This window comes from Amblyomma mixtum, chromosome 3 (genome assembly GCF_055824585.1).
Source record: "Amblyomma mixtum isolate Tamu chromosome 3, ASM5582458v1, whole genome shotgun sequence".
Taxonomy (NCBI): domain Eukaryota; kingdom Metazoa; phylum Arthropoda; class Arachnida; order Ixodida; family Ixodidae; genus Amblyomma; species Amblyomma mixtum.
In genome coordinates this window covers 354317803-354340651 of record NC_143014.1, presented here as the reverse complement: position 1 = coordinate 354340651, position 22849 = coordinate 354317803, and positions in this window count along the sequence as shown.

Sequence of the window (22849 nt, the reverse complement as noted above, 5' to 3'; positions counted from 1 at the left end):
AGTTACACCTCCAACGATGGCCCTACTTGTCCGATGTTTTCCCCATATTGGCAATGCCACTTAGTTACACCTCCATCGATGGCCCTAAATTCCCGCTGTCGTCCCCATATTGGCAGTGCCGCCTCATTACACCCGCAACGATGGCCCTACTTGTCCGCTGTTTTCCCTGTATTGGCAGTGCCGCTCCGCGGCACACCAAAGGATGTCCCTGGGAATATATGTGGTTATTTCTCTCAATCCGTTTTTTTTCAATATTCGGACTTGTTTATTTATTTATTTTTTTAACACCAACAACAGCGCTAGCGTCGAACTCTGACGCGAAATTACAATAAAAAGTGCGATGTAATTGATTGCGCGAAAGTGAGCAGAGGTCAGATTCATTCACGAAGGTAACGAATTTTGAAAAGCGGCGTCTTTTGTAATTATGGTATGCAAAGAAAAAAAGAAAGAGAGAAACAGGTGCCACAATCAAGAAAATGAAATTTAGATTCGAGGAATGGTATAATAATGCACTAATTAACGTACTGCCTCGCATATCTCTCGCATACCTCGCATACCACAGCCCCCGATTGTGGGTTGCCGGTTCAAATTCGTGTCTCAAGATATAGGCTCAACTTAACTAATAAGTTTATGCTGCACGAAACGCTGAATCTTATTACACAATCTGGAACACAATGCCTCACCCACAGGATGCTCACCCTAGAAAAAAACAAATAAATCGCTTTTTCCACTAGGTCACAAATTATTGCGTGGCGCATTTTGAGAGATAAACGATGTGAGTAAAACGGGATTTTGGTTTTATCGCAAATAAACAGTTGACGTGAACAACTTGCTGCGCATTTACTGGTTTGGTTTATGTGGTTTAACGTCCCAAAGCAACTAAGGCTATGAGAGACGCCGTAGTGGAGGGCTCCGGAAATTTCGACCACCTGGGGTTCTTTAACGTGCACTGACATCGCACAGCACACGGGCCTCTAGAATTTCTCCTCCAAAGAAATTCTAGCCGCCGCGGCCGGGATCGAACCCGCGTCTTTCGGGACAGCAGCCGAGCACCATAACCGCTGAGCCACCGCGGCGGCCGCGCATTTACTGCGTGAAGAAGCAGCAGACGGAAAAGAAAATGTAGATGTATGTTAAATTTAAAAAGAAATAATAAGCGAACAAACGGCTCTGCTTCCTGAAGCCGCGAAGCTAAGGTGGCTAGGTTTTTTTGATGTCGCAAATTGTTTTGTTATCCTGCTGTGCTTTTTGGGTATTCTATAACGACGGCTCTAGCATACGTTTTTGCTTTAAATTATCACGTTTATCAAATTAAAGATCGGAACTTTTTCCCGGTCGCATTTCCACTAGTTTTTTTTTTGCCTTTTCTTTGCGCGTATCCTTAATACCAATGAGCCATAACAGGTGCATTGCTGAGTAGCGCGCCGCGTCATTTCGAGCTAGCGCAGACACGCACGGGTGGGCCGCATGACTATGGCTTAGACCGACCTGCCTACACTGGTGTGTATAACATGTAGGGTATTCGTCGCTCTAGAAGCGAATCAATGGATTATATTGATGAATGGTGTTGCTTGGACATATGTCATCCTACTTTGTCCGCCACAAGTATCATATATGAAACACTCAAAGAACACGCATTGTCCCCGCTAATTTTATTGATTGTTTTATATTTCCGGTATTTTCATAGTAACACATTTATCTCAGCTTCAACCAAAGAGGCACACGACCGCAGAGATTACGCTAATGTTTGGAGCCGTTTTGACGAAATTCATGCCCAAGCACCACGTTTCCACTTCCAACATCTCCGCATTGTCGTTCCCTTGCCGCTTTTCACGTGCTCAAAGCCTATGGCGCACCCTCCGGACATTCCGGAATTCTTTCACTCATTTCACCCCCCCCCCCCCCTCTCCACCCCCTTTTTGAAGTCCCATACAGCCGCCTTTTGCCGGGCCGAGCGTCTTTGTTGGAAGAGCGCTGGCCCTCACCATGCTAGGAGTTATTTTTTTCTTTGTGATTTTAGGTACTCTGACCTTCTCTAACCTGTTTTCCCCTCGCGCCCAACTAACCGCAACGCCGCTCATCCACCCCCCTAGATTTTCTTCTACCCCTTTTCCAGCTGCCGTTTCTCTTGCTGCAGCAAATTCTCCGAAAAATATAAGAAACCTGTCCCATCGTCGTCTCCTCCTTTCCCGAACACTCGCCCAACGAGTATCGCCTGTAGCTAGCAAGACGGCATCAGAAAGACCGTTACCACTGACCTGATATTTAGGAGGAGGGAAATCTGAGATAGTTTTTTGTTATCTATTGGGAAAACGGCTCGAATAAGATTGGTTTGGTTTATTGGGGTTTAACGTCCCAAAGCAACTCAGGCAATGAGGGACGCCGTTGTGAGGGGCTTCGGAAATTTCAACCCCCTGGGGCTCTTTAACGTGCACTGACATCGCAAGCACACGGGCGTCTAGAATTTCGGCTTCATTGAAATCCGGCTGCCGCGGCCGGGGTCGAACCCGCGTCTTTCGGCTCATTAGCCGAGCGCCGCAACCACTAAGCCACTGCGGCGGGGCATGTCGAATAAGAAATAAACAGTACCAATAAGACAATACGAGCGATGATCTCCTATCAATCGTTCCCTGTGCCAGTCGCGGTCCTTTTATGCACTCAAACTTTCTTATCTCGCCCTCACACCTGTGTGGATAACCTAGCTGCTAACACTTCAAAGTTTTCAAGGAGCTGTTTCAGAACCAGCTGAAGTGGGGACGTTCTCTTTTCTAGGTGCTGGCTGAGGTCCGACACCTCTGGGTAACGCCAAGTAGAGCCTAACTTCCGAAATCCGCGGGTTCGGCCTCATTGCCGTATTTGCTGACAACGTAAAATAATCCATTGGTTCTTTCCCTGCTTTACAAACTGTACAATTCAGCACCGTTATATACAGCAGCAGTACAGAAAATGATTGTAAACTTCAGTCCATGAAACTGCTTCAAAAAGCTCGGCAACCTTCTTTGCTTAGTGTTTCGACTGATGATTGGCTTACCTGGGGTGCTGCAGCAGCCGCAGAAGCTTGCGCTGACTGCAGCCTCAGCTCCTGGCCGAGCGGGTCCCGGGATGTCACACCGAGGACTGGCGCTATTGCGCCTGACACCCGGCCACGACCTCGGCCTCGGCCTATGGTTCGGTTTTTTTTTTTTGCCAACTTGGTATATTTTATTGTCATAAAATGTGTCCACAAACAACAAGTTTTGGGATGAGGGATGGGGTGAATATAAACAAGTGTGCACGTGTGATGGTTCCTTCAAACACCAGAGGGAGAGGGGGGGGGGGGAAGAGGGGCGACTACGTCATCCTTGTGCGCCGCCGGCTAGAAGAAAAAATAGGCGCGAGTCACTATCACGAATGGCACCGTCCACAGCACACGCACAAATCTGACAAGGAACGGTTGACGCAGACCACACTGTGGTGAAGGCACCGCTTCAGTCTCGGCCGTTCCGGCTCAAGTTGCCATTTGTGGGGTACTTCTCTAGTAGCTTGTTCGAGAAGCATTTCGGACATTTTTCCATGTCCATCAAATGTATGACGGCAGGGTGTGCTGCACAAGACTTCTGCACACGGCTCATGACTGTTGTTCCGCATGTCTGGCAAGTCACGTATGCAATGGGCCGGTTGCATACGCAGCTCTCTTCAGCTCCGCGAGTGGTCTTAACAGCTTCGATCCTTGGGCCTCGGACCTAAGAGAAAAGACGATGATGATGATGATGATGTCCTTAGGCTTAATGGCACATGCCCACGGCGGGTGATTGGCCAGGGTGCATAGCGGATACAAACGCACTCATGTGCAGGGAATGGACTCTTTTTAAAGTTTTGGGACGCAAAGCTAGAATATGTACGAAACAAAAAATACGAAGAAGGAAAAGTTGTGAATTCACATTCTAACAGAGGAATCTACCAGATGAAATTATACAATCGTGAATATAATCGCACACTGGTTTTTGAGGGCATATCCCTTGGCGCTTGCCTCGAAGGATAGGAGAATCGAAATAGATAGAGGAAGCCCGAGCCGAGCGAGAGGAATCTCCAAGTAAATTCTACGGAGAGCAGCGAGCCGCCAGCAGGAGAGGAAAAAATGTTCTTTAGACTCAATTTCGCCATAAGACTCACAAAGGTCGGCTATGGAAAACCCCGATCGGCATAAATCAAGATTCAGCTGCGGTATCCTGCAGCGCAAAAGGGTTATGGACACCTCACATTGCCAGGCTCATGGCTCAAGGAGTGGAGACGCTGGAATCGTTGAAAGCGAGCTAGAGTCAAGTAAACGGTATTTGGGACGAAATGGACAATAGGTTCATCAAGGGCAGACATTGCTAAAAAATCGTTCCTCTCGTTAGAATCAATGCCACAGACCAGGGACACAGTGAAAGCGTACATCTTTAACATGTGTAGGAATAAAAGATTGAAGGGAACGGCTCATAGGATTATACCTGGAGTTTTCTAGCGCTGTCAAAACAGAAAGGTTTGTTGAGAGTATAATAACCCGAGTGATACTGCAAGGAATCCTTATTAAGGCCAACTCAATGGCTAGAAACTCGGGTAGAAAAATAGGGGTATAGTCAGGGGGCCGAAATGAGTAGCTCCAATCAAGAGGTGTTGAGTAAATGCCAATAGCTGCCTTTTCATTTTGCTGGGGGAGGCATTGTATAAACGGCAATATGGTTAGGAGAATTGTCTAGGTACTCCTCTATGAGATCATTTAACATATTGTCGTGCAGGTTCTTAGCATTCCTTGGGAGGGTGTTGTCAAAGAAGACTGGCGTATCAGCCCGACTGTGGTTGACTAGTACTAAAGATCTCATTGATACAGAAATATTTGAGAGCAAGGAATTAGTGAACACCACCTGAGCGAGCTTATACCAAGGCCAGGTAGTACCAAAGAAGAGAGCTGGGTTCGTTGTAAATATAGGGTTAGCCAATCCAGGAACAGGCTCCAAATACCTTAAAAATGTCCGCAAAGTGAGAAGCTCAAACCGGGCATTGAGATCAGGTATCCGCGCCTCCAAGTGCAACACAGCATTGGCTACTGATTTAGGCAGACCTATTCAAAGGCGCAGAGCGCGTCGCTCCATAACAAATAGGGGTTCACGCTTGCACTTTGGGCTGCCAGAAAAGAGAACGGAGCCGAATTCAAGTACCGGCCGTACATAGGTATTATAAAGTAGTAGTAGAGTGTCTCGTCGCATACTGAATTTCTTGTTACTGATCCTCAGCAACCGGCCAAGGGTACGTTCACCCTTAAGCGCAATGCTTCTAATGTGTGGCCGCCAGTCTAAATGCGGGTCATATATTATACCCAAGTATTTTGTTGAATGAACTTGCGGGATCAAGATTGAGTGATACGACAGAGAGATGTAAAGAGGGGTTGGCTGTGGGAAAACAAGGACGGCACACTTGTTGACATTTAAAGTTAACTTTAGGCTGTCTAGCCAAACTTCCAAAGCATTTAAATACTCTTGCAGTAATTGCTACAGGATATGAATGTCTTTGGCAGAAGCAAAAAAAAGCAATATCATCCGCATACACATAAACTTTGACGCATACACATAAACTTTGAATAGGGATATCACACATTAGTATCTTAAACTATAACGGTGAAAGAACGGAGCCTTGTGGGACACCTCTAGACTGCGCCTATGTTGTAGAAGTTAACGTACCCTTAGAACAAAAGAACGCTGGACTGAGAAATATGAGAAGACGGCAGCACATTGGTACGTTCCATGAATCCATAGAAAGACTTCCGGTTGACTCGGTTAGACAAATAGGTATTCAGGCTGGCATTGTAATCATCCTTAGCCTTAGATATTGTTCTTTTAAACGAGGCTCCAACGAATTTGTAATTTATCCAGTTCTTTGGGCACTGGTTATGCGCTAGACTCTTCCATGCAGCTTTCCTTTGACGATAGGCTTTTTCGCAGTCGTCAATCCACCAGCTCGAAGGGGCCTCATTTTTAATGCTTGACCGGACTGTAAAGACTGCTCGCCAAGGGGCGTCTAAAAGGGAATTTAATACTTGAGGACCCTCGTCAGATTTATCGGAGGGAGCAACAGACGAGAGGGCCTCACCTAGAAGGATCATGAACAGTGTAGTATTTATAAATTTTTGTGCCGAACCAGTCGCCCTGACTGGACTGCACGCAATATTGAAAGTAATGGGGTAGTGGTTACTTGACGAACCGCAGTCAACTGTACACCACGAAGATACCGCTATACCATTAACAGCTAACGTTAAATAAATAGCTGATCGAGAATTTGCCCTCATGTAAGTTATCGCGCGACTATTGTAACAGCACACATCGTTTGCTGACATCCGAGACCAAAGTAATTGCCCACTAAAGTCTGATCTGAAACCCCAAATTACATGATGTGAATTGAAGTCCCCAGCTAGAACTACTCTTCTGTTGTTGCGCAGTAACGCATCGAGCCCATCCGTACTACGGACTCCTGCGGGAAGTAGATATTTGCCACCGTAACAGGGGCGCACTGCGGAATAATGATTTTAACGGCAAGTATCTCACAACGCCGGGCCCGACACCGTTCGCCGCACCATGTTTACGGCCATCCTCCTGTTCCAGGTTGGTTACTTAAACCCTTGTAAAGAATACCGAAGTAGCAACCGCTGCCTTGTCGCGGTGTCGTGCCCCAATTTTTGTCGACTGGCGTGGAGTTAGGCGTCTTAGTTGTGACATGCTGGCGCTTGTAATGCTGTCGCGATTAGTGCTTTTGCTCTCAGGTGATGTAGAACTTAACCCAGGCCCTCCCGAAAAAGGTTTGGTTTGGTTTGGTTTATGGGGTTTAACGTCCCAAAGCGACTAAGGCTATGAGAGACGCCGTAGTGGAGGGCTCCGGAAATTACGACCACCTGGGGTTCTTTAACGTGCACTGACATCGCACAGTACACGGGCCTCGAATTTCTCCTCCAAAGAAATTCAACCGCCACGGCCGGGATCGAACCCGCGTCTTTCGGGACAGCAGCCGAGCACCATAGCCACTGAGCCACCGCGGCGGCCCCTCCCAAGACGGATGATGAAGCTATCCTGGACGCTCTGCAGCGCCTTGAGGAACAACACGCAGCCTTCAGTACTGAGCTGAAACAGCTACGTACTACCCAAATCGCCCATGAAAAGTTCATATCCTCACTAACAAACCGCGTGCTTGCACTGGAAACATCTCAACAGAACTTGAGCACACACACCAACCTGAACGAAACAGGCGAACTTAAACAAGAAAATTAGTCTTAAAGGCCGCAGGTATTGATACCAGTAATCTAATGCGACGAAACAATTTGCTCTTCCTAGGCCTTGAAGACACTGAAAATGAATACTGGGCAGAATCTGACAGAAAAGTCTTGTCATTCTGTTCGAATGAACTTGACATCGAGATAGACCCAACCAGCATCGAGCGCGCCCACCGTTTAGGAAAATTTAATGCTGAAAAAAGAAACGTCCTATCATTGTTAAATTAGCACACTTTAAAACCAATGACACCTTCCTAGCCTGCGGTCCCAATCTGAAAGATACAAGTTACGCCATCAGAGAAGATTTTGCTTTTGCCACACGTCTGCTCGCTCTAAATTGATACAATTTATTCGGCCTAAAAAATGCGCATTCAAGCTTAACGTAGAAAAGCTTCATGTAGGGCATACATGCTATGTGTATGGTGTGTGTGACCTTGTGTCTGAGAGTGTAATTGAGTCTGCAAAACAGCCAGCTGGTCGTGCTCAAGCCGAGCAGCTCACCGACAAACTATCACAAAGCACCGATTGACACCACGCAAAACATGCTACGCCACTAAATCGCCCAGACCCTTCACGTTGCAAGCATCTCAATATCGTCTTCACTAACATACGGAGCATTTCACCAAAACGAGATAAACTGCACCGCCTTATCGACGACACTGGTGCTGACATTGTCCTACTAACAGAAACGTGGCTACAGAAAGGCGTGAAAGGTACTGAATTCCTCCCTTCAAACGGGAACTACGTTCTTTATCGTCGTGATCGGCGAGTCTTGATCGGCGCGGACGGAGGGGCGGAGGAGTGCTTATCGCCATCCGAAACACCCTATCATCACCACTCATCTGTCACGACACCAAACTAGAACTAACCTGGATATGCGTACACAACTTCGGATTGAAAGAAATATTGGGCGTTTGCTACAGGCCACCAGACAGCGATTCATCCTTCTGTGACTCCCTTCATGACGTATTAACGGCGATTAAAAACACATATTTGAATTCGAACATCTTTCTGTTCGGTTATTTTAACTATCCACATATAAACTGGGCTTCCCTCTCTGTATCTAGCCATTCACCTTCCAAAGAATCGAAACAATTTCTTGACTTAACACTGGACTTCAATCTGCATCAAGCCATCAAACGCCCCAAAAGAGGTCCTCACACTCTTGACTTGTTACTGACATCTTGCTCAGACAACATTCACAGTGTAACTCTGCTTCCGGGTCTCAGCGATCACGTTTCTGCACATTTGCACTTCATTACATTCAAATAGGCGACCACCTACGAAAAAATTAATCACCGACTATAAGCGAGGTAACTTCGATTCCATAAATAAGGAACTTTCATTCTTTTTCACCGACTTCCTAGGTTTTTATCTAACCAACACAGTTCACGAAAACTGGGAAAGTTACATGTCAGCAATGCTGCCACTAAAAAATAGGTACATCCCAACCATTGTCGTCAAATCGCATTCCAACAATATTTGGTTTAATAAAAACTTGAAGCACCTTCTTAGTAGGAAAAAACGGCTTTATCGTTCCGCTAAACTAAGCCAAAAACGAGAAGCATGGGAAAGATACCACGCCTGCGCTAGTATTGATTACAAACATCTTTATTTCTTCAATGTTCTCAGAACATGTGGGTGGGCCGCCTAGTCCGATAGTCCACTGGCTGCTGCTGCTGCGCTGGCCCTCTCCACCAGCCAGTGCTGACGGTCAGGATCATTGCTGAGCAGAATAGCCTCCCACTGCTCCTCCGAGGGATTGGGAATGGGGTCAACTAAGCGATTATATTGGCATGCCCACACCATATGGTAGAGGTTAGCTACCGCTCCAAAATGCGGACACTGCGGAGAGCGTAGTGTGGGGTACCACTGGTGTAATTTAGCTGGTGTTGGGTATGTGTTGGTTTGTAGTGTCCTAAGGGTGTTCTCTTCTAACTTGTTGAGGGATTTGTGTGGTGTTGGGTACTGCTTTCTGGCTGTTCTGTATGGCGCAAGATTGTCAGCATACACTGCTAAACCTATTAGGTCGCGGCACCCTTCATGGTCATCAGGGGGAGACGCCCGGTATAGAAGAGCTCGGGCATGCCTGTGGGCGGTTTCGTTTCCTCTTGGTAGTTCCAGGTGACCGGGGAACCAGATGACTAAGACCTTTTTGGGTGGATGCTTAGTCAGCAATGACAACCCTGACTTGTGAATTAATCCATTATTGAAGTTGCGACACGCGTTCTGGGAAACAGTGAGCACAACGGCGTTGGGGTTAGATGCTACAGCTAATGCAAAATATTTAAATGAGTTGAGTGCTGCGAAAGATAGATTTTTCTGTCTTGACTTGCTATCCATTCTCAGAACAAATCCCACCAAATTCAGGCGTAACCTCTCCCCTAAACATAAATCTAATCGGCTCGATCTTGTAGGACCTGATGGCGAACCAGCTGATACCAATCAATGCGCAAAACTTTTAAATGACTACTTATCATCTGTGTTCTTGCCCGTCAGCAATTCTACACCCACAGTTTTGCAAACCCATAGTCAAAAAGAAATGCCGGAAATTCAAATTAGCCCCGAAGGAATCTCCAAATAATCAGTTCACTCAAGCTCTCATCATCTGCAGGATGTGACCAAATAAACAGCAAACTACTTAAAAACACTATCATTATCAAGACAGATGCTACACCTAATATTTATCCAATCTTTAGACACCGGAATCATTCCTGACGATTGGAAGATAGCCCATATTGTTCCCATTTTCAAAACAGGCGATTGCGCATGCCCAGCTAACTATCGTCCAATATCCCTTACTAGCATATACTCTAAACTTCTAGAGCACATTATATGATCAAGCTTAATGTCCCACCTTGATTCAATCAATTTCTTTGACCTTCATCAGCATGGCTTCAGGAAATCATTTTCATGCGAAACCCAGCTGGCAGAGTTCACCCAAGACATCCTTAAGGCCATAGACGATAACCTCCAAGTAGCTGCAATCTTCTTAGACTTCTCGAAGGCATTTGATCGCGTACCTCACAATCATCTGGTTGCGAAACTTTCGTTCCTGGGAATTCCTTCCAATCTGATAGGCTGGCTCGAACATTTTCTAAAAGGACGCTCGCAGTTCACATCCGCCAATAACATCCAGGCACCCTTAACAGATGTAACATCTGGTGTCCCTTAAGGGGCCGGGTTATCACCATTATTCTTCTTAATATACATCAAAGATCTGCCCTCTAATATTCAATCCAAATTGCTGCTCTTTGCGGATGATTGTGTCATCTATAATGCAATAAGCAGCCCAACCGATAACCTCACTTTGCAACAGGACCTTGACGTTATTGCATCATGGTATGATAAATGGCAGATGCCTTTAAATGTTACTAAGTGCAAATCGTTGTCCTTCACTCACAAACACGCCTTGACGAATCACGCTTACAGCATTTCATCAGTCCCTATAACCGTTGCAAAATCTTATAAATATCTAGGTGTACATCTCACATCAACACTTTCTTGGATCACCCACATTAGAACTATTTGCTCCGACACTTCACGCACACTTGGCTACCTCAGAAGAAATCTGAAATCTGCATCCCCTAACATAAAACAACTCGCGTATGAAACATTTGTGCGGCCAAAATTAGAGTATGCATCATCCATCTCGCACCCATGGCAATCGTATCTCACCATCGAATTGGAATCAATCCAAAATCGTGCAGCTCGGTTCATCACTTCATGTTACTCAAGAGAAGCCAGTGTCACCGCCCTCAAGCAGTCCCTCCGTCTCTCAACACTAGAATCACGTCGCGTCGTTTCCCGCTTATGCTTACTTCATACATTTTGTCATAACACAAGATCACGGCACGCTGTATTAACCGCCCCACTACGAACATCCTCCCGGCTTAGACACGGTAACCCTATGACACGCATCAGTGGCCACACGTCTGCTTACAACAACTCATTTTTTCCCAACGCAATAGCACTTTGGAATTCACTGCCTAACGACATCGCTGCATGCACGGATCACAAAACATTCCGCGAGAAAGTAAAAATTCACCTCATATAGATCTTGATCACTTCTGCGCTCTTAGTAGCGAGTATTGCTTGATATATCTTTGATAAATGATGTACCACCTGCTGGGGAACCCTGATGTGACAACCCCGTTTATGTTTGTTTGTATGTTTGTTCTTTTTTTTGTTATGCATGTTCCCATCATCGCCGTTGTAAGCCAAATTGCCCCCCCCCCCTTATGTAATGCCTTCGGGCCTTTAAGGGAACAATAAATGAAATAAATGAAATGAAATCAGGTCGCATAATTTTGTGAGACACTTTAGCACGATGATACAGTTTCGTTTTGGGCGATTATTTCTAAAAACGGAGATATTTTTAATCGAAAATGGGCGATTAGGATTGAGCCACGACTCCTGTATTAAAATAATGTCTGGACTATGTTTTAGAATAAGCTGCTGTAAATCGGAGAAAGATGATGAGATAGAGCGACGATTCCACTGGAGAACAGATATTCCCGCCATGATTATTACTTTAAAAACGAAGCCGCAACAGCCTCTTTCAACACATCTGTTTTCTTTGGAATTCTAGGCGAACTTTCCTTAGTCTTGCCATGATGATGGTCAGATTTAGAAGGAGAAGAGCAAGCACGACGCTTCTGAGGTGGAGTAGTCATTTCAACATCTGACTGACAAGCGTTGGAGAGGGAGACTTGGTCAGAGTCATTTACACCCACGGGCGTGGAGGCAGAAGGGGTGGTGGGCTGAATATCAGCAGTGGCAGAGGAGGGAGGACAGTTAGACGAGGTGAGGTTACCTAAATCCGATGAAGCAGCCTAGATAGTCACCTGTGTGATCCTGGGGTAGTGAGCCTGGGTTAGTCAGCTGTGTGATCAGAGTTGCAAAGGCAGCAGCTAAGCGACTCAGAAGTGAAAATGTCGTGTGCATGATCACCGCCGCAAACGGGACAGCGCGTTGCGGACTTGCAAGATTTGGCACTGTGACCGAACCGCCAGAAATTCTTACACTGTAAAGGAGGGGGCTGCAGTGGGTCCACACGATACACAATAGGCCAAACTTTGATCTCGGACGGACAAGAGGACCCTGCAAATGTTGCAATAACCGACTTCGTTGGTGTGCGAGAGCCTCCAGCCTCTCTGGTGCAGCGGTAAACTGAGAGGATGCCAACACCGGCGTCATGAAAGTCTGCAGGAATTTCCACTCGTGTAGCGGAAGGGTCCACTCCGCGGATAATTCCTTTTACGCTGGCTAGCTCAACGTTACTAGAACCAACTCAGTTTCACAGCTCCCAATAGCGCCCAACGGAGGAGAGTGTCCCAAGCGGCGGTCACGAGAACTAACGGCGCTGCAGTCGAGTCTTGCTCCCTGCCGGGCGCGTCCCGGTACATATGAGGTTTTGGCAACCTGCGTTTGCGCTCTACATGGCTGCAGTAAATAATGCTTCCATTACGGCAGCTTTTGCTTCAAAGCTGCGTGTTATCGGGGAAAACACGTTTCTGTGGTGCGAAATTAGGCTGTTAATATCGTGAAAAAAGTGCAAGAACGCTGCCAGCACGCTCGCGAGCATTGTGTCTTGCTTTGCTCAATGGCTTGTGTTTTTCGAAGTCAGTTTGCGATCCTTTCTGGGAAGTGCACGCTCCCACCTTTTAAACTCGATGGGGTCTTTCAGGGGCCCGAAGAAATGACTGTCCGTGGAGTCATCGTTACGATACCCGCTATTGCATCCCGGTGCAAAGCAGGTCAGCATGAAGAGGCCCGATGTCACAAGATAGCAACAAAAATTCAGGGGACACTGACGATGTGAAGTGCGCGAGGCGAGAGCCTTTCCCCGCAACTTTGGCCGCACGGCCGTTGGCACGCACGAGGCGGCTATGGGGCGACTTGGATTAGGTAGCCATGAGAAATTGGGTCGTGAGTAATTAGTTATGACCCATGAATAACTAGTCATGATTGGTTAATTAGGAACTAGTCATGTCTGGCTAGTCGTGACAAACCAGTCATGACTAGTCATGACTAAAAGGTCATTAACCAGTCATAGCTACTAATGACTGCTTAATGACCAACTAAACATGACTAACTATTCATGCCTGCTTATTAACTAACCAGTCATGACTAATCAGGGATTAGCCTTGGTTAGTCATGATTAACTAGTCATGACTAACCATGACTAATGGCTAACCAGTAATGACTATTTAATTACTAACTAGTCATGACTAACCATTCATGACTAATTGGGTCATGACTAATGACTAATTAGTCATGACCCAATTAGTCACTGGTTAGTAAATCCTGACTAGTAAGTCATGATTGGTTATTGACTAACAAGTCATGATTGGTAATGACGGACTAGTCATGACTAACCAGCGATACAAACCAGATTGGTTAATGACGAACTAGTCATGTCTGCTTAATGACTAGTTAGTCATGACTAACCAGCGATGACAAACCAGTCATAACTAACCAGTCATTAACCAGTCATGACTGGTTAATGACTAACAAGTCGTGATTACTTAATGACTAATCAGTCATTAGTCATGGTTAGTCATGCCTAGCCATGACTAATGGCTAACCAGTCATGACTAGTCATGACTCCTTAATGACTAGCTAGTCATGACTAACTAATCAAGACTAATTGGGTCATGACTAATTCGTCATGACCCATGACTTACTAGTCATGATTGGTTATTGACTAACTAGTCATGACTAGTTAGTTGATGACTGGTTAATGACTAGCTAGCCCTGACCAACTAGTCATGACGGATTAATGACGACGTAGTCATGTCTGGCTAATGACTAGTTAGTCATGACCAACTAGTCATGGTTGATTAATGACAAACTAGTCATGTCAAGCTAATGACTAGCTATAGTCATGACCAACATTACTAGAACCAAGGTCATGACAAACCAGTCATGACTAACCAGCGATGACAAACCAGTCATGACTAACCAGTCATAACTAGTCATGACTGGTTAATGACTAACTACTCATGGCTGCCTAATGACTAATCAGTCATGACTAATCTGTCATTAGCCATGGCTAACCAGTCATGACTAACCTTGACTAACGACTGACCAGTCATGACTAGTAATTGCTGGTTAATGAATAACTAGTCATGACTAACCAATCATGACTGACTAATCATGAGTAATTAATGACTAGCCAATGACTAACCAGTCAAGACTGGTTAGGTAGTCATTAACCAATCATGACTAACTAGCCATGAGTTAATGATTAGTTCAAATGGCAAATGAGTAGGTAATGACTTCAGCCTCGACAGTTTTTTAAGTAGTGACGCCGAAACGCGGGCACATCTGCCGACACAACTGCTAACGACAGTATGAGGCATTAGAGGCTTTCGCCTTAAAATTAACTGAGAAGCAGACGACACAAAACGGCTGTCGCGAGCGCTGTTGTAAAAAGGGCGTAGCAGGGCCAGCGAGCCGCACCGCGCGGACGAGGGAGCAAGACTCGATCGCAGCGCCACTAGTTCGCGCGACCGCCACTTGGGACAGCTCTCCGGTCGGAGCTGTGAAACTGAGTTGGTTCTAGTAACGTTGGTGAGGCCTGCGTCTCGTTGTGTCCGCGTACGCTTCGTGCTATGCCCGTAAACATTTCATGCTTACTCTACTCTCGGTTGCGGGAGAGGCAGGTTTTTTTTTTAATTACACCATCTCCTACAGGGACCAGCGCCACAGAATAAGCTTGACACCGTTTTGACTAAAAGAAGTTAGCGGCAGATTTTCAGCCGGCAAACTGGTGAACCAGGTTTGCGGACCTGAGCCCGGGGAAGACATAGCCATGGCGGAAAACCTACAGAGCCTTCGAACCTACATCCAAAGGGGGAAAGACCTGGCCAAATTCCCCACTCGCGGAGCGGCCTCACCAAAATTTGAAGACAGGCCAGAAGACGTACAGGCAGGCCGTGGAACAGCAGCACCAACGGGGTGGACAGCAGGACTCCAGGACAGGACAGCTGGACTCCGGTGAGGAACCACAGAAGAACGCTGTCGGTGACCGTAGAACACGAGCAGCGAACCGAACGAGGGGCGTGCAGCCTGTTCTCAGGAGAGAGAAGACTCGAAAAGTCTCGTGCTGGCTTCGTTTTCTTCCTGTATTCTTTGGAACTTCTTCTTCTTTTACCAGGCCGTTGGTAGTAACATTGGCGGTGGAAATGCGCTTTTTGTCTCTTGAAGGCTTAATAATTACTGTTATTAATACGTCTTATTGGTTTTACATAATTAGCCAGAACTTCCCCCTTCAAGCGATGCATTACATGTGACCGGTGTTATGCTTACTACTATTTATGCTTATAACTACAGTAGGATACAAGTTCATAAAACAGCAGTTGCTCACACTGGGCTGCGGACCGCGGCGTTCTGGAGTACTCCGCTGGCCAATCGCAAAAGTAAACAAAATGAGTTTTTTAATAGGCAGTTTTATCGCGGAAGCCTTCAATGCCTCATCGTTGTAAGCAGGAGTTGTCGACAGAAATGTCACGCTCTTCAATTGGTCGAAATTGTCGTGATATCACAGTGCGCGAATTTTAAACGGGGCCAATTATTTTTTGCTAGTAACCATGGAACCAATTAAAGGGATCGTATAGTGATGCTCCAAGTAAGTGGGATTGAGTTTATGTAATAAGTCAATTACCCAGTTAACATAATTAACCTTTCTAGTCATGCCAGAAAGATAAATAAAACCGCGTAGGACATTGGTCGAGTTGGGGAATCGAACCAGGGTTTCCGGAGTGGGAGTCTTGCACGCTAACCGTCGCTAATCGTGGGGCACTGGGTGCTACTTCAAGCTGCATTATGCAGCGTTTTGCTGAGTGTCCCCTTTTTCCACTGTATTGTGTGTCGAGAAATAAATTTTCAATTTCAAAAAACCACTCTGCCATGGCAGCATGATCGTTTGGAATGAATAAAGGTGCGTCTAGTGAATACGGTGTCTTCGTTCACTCCCATCTTCCTCCTTCCCTTTCGGCGAGGTTCAGGTGTTCACCGATATATGTGAGACAGACACATCTCCCTTCCTCAAAAACCAGTTTACCGACGAGAAAGGCGTAGAACCGAACGGGTGATGGCGTTCTGTGGACTCCCTGGCAGCGTTGCAAGACGCTGCCGCGTAAGAGGCGAACCTGAACATCTTAACCACACATCAGTGACACAAGCAGCAACAGCGCGCTTAAGGCTTTCGCCTCGGCGCACTTTAGGTCAACAAAGTGCCCCCCTGAATTATTAGTTTCACGTACGTAGAGCGCTTACGAGTCACCAGTGCGCATGCGCATAACGGGAAGCGTCAGCGTGGGTCTCACGGACGTACGTGAGATTCGGATCTTTGCTTTGCGGTTTTCATGTTGCTTGCGTACGTGGCGTTGGGAAGATCGCGGCGCCCTGCCCGCCCGCTTCAGAGTGAATACAGCTTTGTCGCTAATCCCTCAACGTGGTATCGTGTTGTCAACTGTTGTATTTGCCTTCAGTTGGCCCGTTCTTGCTCTTTCATGAAGTTTAAGGTGAGTACTTGCTTTTGTTTTCCAGATAGAAGCCCGTTTCAGCAGCTCCTAAAACTGACGGAGAAGCGTTTTGTAGTCGTCATAGCAACAGAGGCCGAGGGTCTCGCGAGACCACGAGGGGCTCGAAACCCCGCGGGATATCGCGAGACCCTCGGCACAGTCATCGGGAAAAGCAAAACTGTGCGCGTTTCCGCTCCGTGCACACACGTTGTCAACACGAGTGGGACACCAGCGTGCCATCGCTTCTCGAAAAGCGATGATTCAGATATGCTGCGGGACGAGAGGGAACGCAATCCCTCGGAAGATAACATGCAGGGCAGTGGACTGAAATCGCTTGACGTTTGCCACAAGCAAGGGGGAAAGTATTTACCGCCTGCACTGTGCGCGACCGCAAGTCTTGCTACAAGCGCACTGTGGCTTGACTTGGCTCGGCTCCAAGCAGCTCGACTAAACAAAATTAGTTTTGCTTATCTGTACTAGACGGCGCGGCATAACATGCTAGAGCATTTTTAGTTCTAGGCAGATCTACACAGTTTGCGTCCCGTACGTGTAGCTAAAACTGTACGAAGCGACACGAGCGTACGCTGCGTAGACCGTTGACGTAGACTGCTGATGTTTACGTACGTGAAGGTTCTACCTTTGCCTCCTCTAGAAAGATGCCTGCCGTGTGCGACAAAAATTTTCTATTTTTGTCGCACTATTTTTGTCGCAATTTTCTAAAATCTATTTTTCCTCCTTTCCACTTGAGGTGATAGCTAGCGCTCCCTGCGGCGGCCGCTTGCACCACATGCGCGCATGCGCACACTGCCGCGCGGTCGCGGCGCGCGCGTTCCGTTTCTGTAGCAGACGACGTCTCTGCGGCAGACGACACCTTCCGCGCGTTTTCGACTGTTTACGCAGACAAAAACATAAGCGCGCAGAGGGGAAGGAAATAAGTCGCAAATAAATTTACTTGGCTCCCTCATAGGTTATTTAAGCACGCTTTGAACGACGTTGGAATCTTTTGTGAAAAGTACGGTGGCGGACTTATTAGCAGAAGAGCTGTCTAACACGTCTGATGACTGCTGCCGCTCGCTGCTCGCACCTGTTTCTGTCTTTTGGTACATCAGAAGCAGTTTTCTGCATTGTGCGTTTTGGAAAGAGTTCGGTATTGTAAAGTGCGATGCTCTATTGTTGCGTCCCACGCTGCACCTCAAGCGAACGAAGGAAGGAGCCCGGAGTCTCACTACACGAGCTAGCATCCGACAGCGCCACGCGGGAGCAATGGATAGGAGTAATAGCACGAAACGACTGGGTGCCAACATCTGATTACGCTGTTGTGTGCAGCCTGTACTTCCAACCATCTGTTTTCCGAGACGACTACAAGCGATGTCTACAGAAGCCAGGTGCAGGGCCTAGTGTATTCATTTCTAGAACGCCGGGCCTGGAGAAGTCCGCCGTTCCGGAGAAACCAGGTGGAGGAGCAGAAAAACGTAAGCGCGAGCTTTCGCCAAGTGTGCCTTGCGTGTTAGATGAGCGTGAGGATGAGCAAGGCAACAATGCGATTGCAGAACACAAGGCAGCCCCTCCAGTTGAACTACCCGGTGAGCTATCGACATCATCAAATGCTGGTGCGCCAACCAACGGGCAATATACAGATGGTAGAAGCAGCGCACTTCACAATGAGCGTGATGTGAATGCACCGAGTGGCGCATCGCATGAACCTCGGCTACATGGCGAAGAAACGGTCACAGCTGTGAGGAACAAGAAACGAAAAACCAAAGCCCAAGCTAAGAGGTCATTTCAAACACAAACAGCACCAACACCCTCTTCGAGTTTTTTTCTTCCAGCGCAAACGGTGGCGACGAAAAGAACACGCCCTGAGAGCGAAAACTGCCAGACTGAGCAGAACAGTGGACGCTTACAAGCAAGAGCTTCTGAAACTGAAGAAAAGCTGCTTGGTCAGTGCATTTTTTGAAGTTGTCGCCGATGCAGAAGACGGTAGTGCCAAAGCAGTGCTACTTCGAGATCAAGTGAAGAATTAAAAAAAGAAGAAACTGCAGGGGTCTGAAACCACAATCAGACAGTGTATCGCTATTCGACACCTATCGGCAAAGACTTAGGAACATATCAGGTCCGAGGGACTCCTCCGACTACCATGTAGAAGCACTCTACAGAAATATATTGGAACAGTCGCTGGAGAAGTTGGGTTTAACAGCCTCGTCGTTGCCGCCTGGAAGCAGAACTAGCAATTCTGGACACGCTTCAGTCGAAAGTGTGCGGTCTTGTAGTAGACGAGATGAGGATTGGGGAGAAGCTGATCTATAACATGCAAAGAGATGCATTTGTAGGAGATGTCGACATGGGCGCCGAAGTTCAAGATATTTGTCCCAGCTCAGAAGACGAGGTCCTAGCGAACTCCCTTTTGAACTTTTCCTGTGTGGCCTTCACGCAAGGTTTACGATTCCCGTGGGGTATTTTTTTTACCACAGGCTATACAGGAGAACAACTGGCCGTAATTATACGCCACGAGCTCTAGAAGACGGCCGATGTAGGATTCGACATCGTCCGGCTGGTGACCGACAACCGCAAGGTGAATGTCGCGGCAGTGGATATTCTGTGTGGAGGCATGGCGAACATACAGACATTGCACCCTGCCGATCCCTCTACGGAGCTTTTTATTTGCTTTGACCAAAGTCCCATCATAAAAAATGCGACGTTACAGTTCCTTGCGAAGGACTTCGGCAAAACAAAACACGTCACATCAAGGTATGTCAGAAGTCTCTACAAAATGCAGAAGACTAGACAGTGAAGCCAGTTAGGTTCTTGACCCGCAAGCACGTGTATCCATCTAACTTAGAAAAAATGAATGTGAGATCAGCGGTTCAGTTGTTTTCAGTTCCTGTATCTGCCGCGCTTAGCTACCTCAAATATCAGGCCGGCCATACAAGTGATCTGGACTTTGCTTCAGCAGGACCAACAATTGAATTCATGCACATTATACAGAAGTGGTTCACACTAATGGACGTCAGCAATCGCCAACAACACATCCACTGCAATAACGCTGACGCCCGTCAGTGAACGGACGCAGATGACCCAAGATTAGAATGGCTTGAGGTTTATTTCCTTGCTTACGTAGGAGACCTGAGGAACGAAAGCCCGGCTGGAAGCTTTTTAAGCAAGGAGACTTACTACGCTCTTGTCTTTGCGACCACGTCAAATATGAGGTGCATTCGTCACTTACTGACCTTGGAGTTCCGCTTCGTGCTCACACGTACAATGTCGAGGGACCCGATAGAGCCTATGTTTGGCTTCTTGCGCCGAATTTCTGGTACTAACGACATCCTTGATGTGAAGAGCGGGATATCCGGACTTGAAAAAACGCTAAAGACCGGCATTGTTGCTGCCTTCGACCAGAGTAACGTTCAGAGCTCGACATCATTCGTCGCAAGGCAGCTGCTTCCAACTCAACAGAGACCCACCATGCCTGCCACTGGTAACAAGTTTCTCGACCAGGCAGTGAACGACGTAAAAAATCACTGCAGAACATCGACACCGCGCATAACAGGTCCGGACGAAGCCAGCGTCGCTACGGTTGGAGGTTTCATTGTGAGGGTTGCAAGGGAAAACATGGCTTGCTCGAACTGCGTCGCACTGCTACAGGGTCACAAAGACACCACACCTCTCCTTGGCCTTATTGCCAAACAAGATCGAGGCGGGTTCTACTACCCTAGTCAGGAGCTCGTAAAACTGCTGATTGGTCTTCGAAATCTTGTAGACTACATGCTTCCGCACAGAAAGCATTTCACAAAGCCTTTGAACGTTTGCGTCGAAAGAAGTGTGGCAGCGCTCATATAACTCAATGTTCTAAGCTGTGGCAACATAGACAGCGACCATCGCAAGGTTCTCCTGGAACTCAATATACAAAAGTTCATGAAGCCGCTGTTCACCAACTATGCAGCCAGCGCTACCGACAGGAATGCGGTTGTCAAGTTTCTTGACCGCAAGCCCATACTCCGCAAAGTGCTTAAATTGTAGGGAAGTTAAGCATACACCAAGCTCAAACGTTTTGCTTTCACTTTATCGTTGAGCCTGCCTGAAGTTTACCACTGTTTGCAGAAAAACTGGTTAGTTTATAGGGGTTTAACGTCCCAAAGCGACTTAGGCTATGAGAGACGCCGCGGTGAAGACCACCGGAAATTTCGACCACCTGGGGTTCTTTAACGTGCGCTGACATTGCACAGTACACGGGCATCCAGAATTTCGCCTCCACTCCGTGAGACTCAAATCATGCTGCGTAAGCCACATGCAAGGACGAGAGTGTGTGGAAATATTTGCCGCGCGTTTCTTGTTACGTTACTTGTGAACGCTGACTACATGGAGTGCGACAACTGCGGTACGAGCAAAAAACTAAAATTTCATTGGAAGTGGAGAGAACACAACGGATGGGTCGCCGCGCTTTCCGAGCAGCGCCGCCGATGCCGCTACGATGCCACTACTGGCTGCTACCGCCGGGACACCTCAACACCCCTGTTAGCTTGCCTACATTACGACCAGAATGAGGTGGCACATTACGAGACGGTTTATTAAGCTGGAGTGGTAAGGCTCCGAGCGAATACACACCTCTGGTGGCTTCGCGCGCTGCCGCCGCTGCTGTTTGCATGAGCCAGTGACTGCGGAGCTCGCCGCGCACTACCGGGTGTACGTACGAATGCGCCGACCTCGACGATTTTTGCGAGCGCAGGGGATGTTTCACTACGCTTGGATATAAACGCGATACACGCTGGTTTTAGTAGCGAGGAACGAGCGGACGACGTAATTTCGCCATAGCAGAATCACTGAGCGAAGGCACGAGATAGTCCAACTCCACCAATTGCAGCTGGTCGAAAGTCACTCATGTCGCGGACAACTTCCGAATGTTTCACAAATAAGAGCGAACAGCTTGTGCCGCTACACGAATAACAAACACCACGTCTTTCGGTTGGGCTGCCGCATGCGAACTGCAAAATCTAATTGACTATTTTCATGGCAACGTAAGGGACAAATGGGATATTCTGCCGTCTGCCGAAGTCCACTGCAGGGAGGTTGAGGCTTTCCTCGCGGCGAGTCGTTTTCTCCGGTGCAAGTCCAGTGCACGCCACACCTCTGGCCGTGCGTGGCGACGGCTGAGCGGGGGCCGTTCGGACGTCGCCTCGATGGTTCCGCTCCATGAGCGTTTCGTGAAGCTCTAGTTCGTTAGCATCCGCGAGGAGACGTAGCTGCGGGCTCGGAGCATACCTCGTCTCCCATGAACATCATCGACCCGGATGCGGATCATGCACGCCTCCGCCTTTCCGCTTGGTCTCTCGTAAACTGCGACGGACCACCTATTCTTCTTGAAAGGCTCGCTGACATGGTCGTCGCCGCTGTATCAGCGCATAGGCTCGTCGGTGGCTCATCTTAAGGAAAGTAATATACAGCGCAAAAAAGAGGGACAGCAGAGAAGGCCAGTCCTGTTGTTTGTGTCTTCTCTGCTGTCGCTGTTTTTTGCCCTGTATATTTTTTCCTTAAGATCCGACATGCCTGTTGTCAGCGGTGTGAGGTCGAATAAAATGTTTTAATGATGAACATTCTATTTGCTCTGCTAGCGGGTATTGAAGAGCTAGTATAACATTTCTTAAGGATTACGTTCGGACAGGGGTTATTTCTGTACGGGCAGATGCGTACTCTGACGGGTACGAGTTCTCGGTACCCAATAAGTATATCTGCGCTTCAGAGGTAGGTGCATAACCGCAGGTAGCGCAGTGCCTTGTCATTTGGTTCGTTTACCAAAAGACAGAGGTGAGAGACTGTGATACAGCTTATTTAGTGCGAAGCGAAGGCTCCGAGCGTACGCCACTTCGCCTATAGCTGCCGCAGTCACTTGCACGCAACGAACAGTAGTGATCACCGCGCTCAGCAGGGCGTGAAGACGCGAATGTTTGTCATTTGTGGGAGTCCGGAGACGTAAGAATGTGCGATCAAAGTTATTTTTGTAGCTCCTCGAAAGTAGCGAATATAGCGCTGCCGGAAAGTGCGC